At 30.4% G+C, this 2,548-nt stretch overlaps 1 non-coding gene across 1 annotated transcript; it reads left to right on the top strand.

Moving 5' to 3' along the window:
* Positions 1–299: 299 nt before the first annotated feature.
* Positions 300–406, top strand: LOC127185979 (U6 spliceosomal RNA). Its single transcript, XR_007830243.1, has one exon. It is a non-coding gene; the product is annotated as a U6 spliceosomal RNA (small nuclear RNA).
* Positions 407–2,548: the final 2,142 nt, after the last annotated feature.

Genomic DNA, 2,548 nt, shown 5'->3' with positions numbered 1-2,548 from the left:
GCACAGGGGTTAGAAAGATGTCTCATTGTTGAGAGCACTTGCAAATGACCTGGATTCACTTCCAAAGCCCCACAAGGTGGCTCACATGGGTATCAGGCACACATGTTGTACACATACATGTATGCAGGTGAAATAGTTCGAAAAAATAAAATAAACAATAAAAAGCTAATGGTTATAAAATACAAATTTTGCTTGTGTACAAAATACAAGTAAACCAATGGTATAAAATTTTGTAACATTTGTTTATAATCCTTAAGGAAAATATGTAGTAATCATAAGACATTAAGAACACCATCCATGTGATAGCTTCTTCAGCACATGTACTAAAATTAGAATGATAAAGAGAAGATTAGCATAGCAGCTGTACAAAGATAGCATGCAAATTTGTGAAGTGTTCCATATTTTTTTTCTTATGAGAGACAAAAAGGAAATAGATCTGGATGGCAGGGTAATGGGAAAGAACTGGATGTAGAGGGAGGGAAAACCATAACCAGCATATATTTGTGAGAAAATATGTTTTAATAGAAGATAAAAAAGAATTGTAAACAGTATTTCATGATAATAGTTACCTCAGAAGACAATGATGAGATATATGCTTGTGAAGGATACAAATACTCTTATTCTATTTGATGACATTTTATTTCTTAAACTGGATGAAAGATATATTGATATGTATACTTTCATTATGTGTATGCAAAATTTCATAAATTAAAAAATTTGTTTCTATAGTTTATTTATTCAATAAAATATTTATAAAATATAACTATTAAAGTATATTTAGGTTATTTGAAATGTCTATTGCTTCATATCAAACTACCTATATTCTTAGAAGTTAAAACAACAAACCATTTTTTGAGAACATGCCAATTACCTCTGTACTCTTCTCTTTATTTAAAGTATTTAATACTAAAGTACTTAGTATTTAATATGGTGACCAAAGGGTAATGAAATGATTATATTTCATATAATAATATATCATCCTCAAAATAATTGAAATATTGATATTCAAACAACTATAATATGCATTAATTTGTTTTCTATCATATATTCTTGGATTTAAGCTTCACAGTGCTAGTTCAAAATACTTTATTTATAAAAATTGTTTTATACAAAGAATAATTCTTTCAATAAATAAGAAACACTAGCATCTCATTGCTCAATATGCTTTCTTTGACTCCACAGGATAGATCCAGTACTTTATTGGGGAGGAAATACCAAGATGTAAGAGCTCCAAAATATAATAAAAGAAAATAATGAAAACAAGATAACAAAAACTACCACATGGGGATTACCGAGATAACCATAGATTTTTATTATGTGTAGCTGAAGCCCATTTTTTTAATGGAGATACTTCTTTCTGTTTTATAAATACTCAAAAAAGATGAATAATTTATATGCCACTTTTGTTTCCCGTGATTAAATATTGACCCATAGAGCATGACTACTTGTTTTCCCCATCAACTTTATTTTTTAGGTCATGATCATTAGACCATAGAGAATAGTGACTGCCCCATGATAAGGTCATTACATAGTACAGTGTATATTAAGTCCTATCTTCTTTGGCTTTACAAGCATGATTAGTGGCCATCATCCTTTCTGGGGGTCACCAGTACACCAAACAGGAAATGATGGCTTCCAGAATGGCACAAGCAGTAATGAAAAGCTGAAAGTGTCTAGTTTGGATTTATGACAAAGAGTAATGGTGTAAGTAGTTCTAAAGCAGTGATCACTTTATATGCTGCCCGAAAACATATATTTATAGTTTTGCTGCATGACATTTGACTTCTACTTCAATAGTTCAGAAAATTACAATGAGCTTTCTGGAGAATACTGAAAAGAAAACAACAATAACAAAAGAAGAGGTTCAAAGAAGAAAAAATTTTGGCCATTAAATTTAAGAACCAATCTGTTGTCAATTTGTAAAGTCACTGCTATAACTAATTTGGAATCCATTTGGCATAAATCTTTTCAAGTAGAAATATTCAAGTGTAAGTCCACGCTTGACAGTATTATGAATTATATGAAAGAAAAACAAAGCTTTATGTCCTCAAATTTTTGGTTCACTCACCCTAACCAAAACCCCTTGTCCATAGAGCCTATAACTCTGGGCCTTCCATTGCAATTTGAAATATGTCTACAGTATACATAATTATATGTTTTGTTTTTCAGTTAAGTTTCAGTAAGGACTGTGATAAAGACTTAAGAGAAGATAATTAGATATACAAAGATTTTTGAAAATGTAGTGGTAAGTTCAAATATCTAAGTAAGGCACTTAATTGAAGTATATAGATTAAATGTAAATAACAAGATGTAACTCAAATGTTAAGCTCTACCCAAATGCACCAAATTAAAAAAGCTGAAGTGGCATTTCACCCAACCCTTGATAGGATTTTGATGCAGACTCAAGCATGAAAACTATTGTCTTGAACAGTGGTCTTAAACCTCTCAGTCATGACCCCTTTGTGGTGACATATCAGATAATCCTGCAAATCACAGATATTTAAAGTATTCATAACAATAGCAAAATTATAGTTATGAGATAGAAAAA

Source organism: Acomys russatus, chromosome X (assembly GCF_903995435.1).
Source record: "Acomys russatus chromosome X, mAcoRus1.1, whole genome shotgun sequence".
Classification (NCBI taxonomy): Eukaryota; Metazoa; Chordata; class Mammalia; order Rodentia; family Muridae; genus Acomys; species Acomys russatus.
This window is presented reverse-complemented; position numbering and strand designations above follow the sequence as displayed.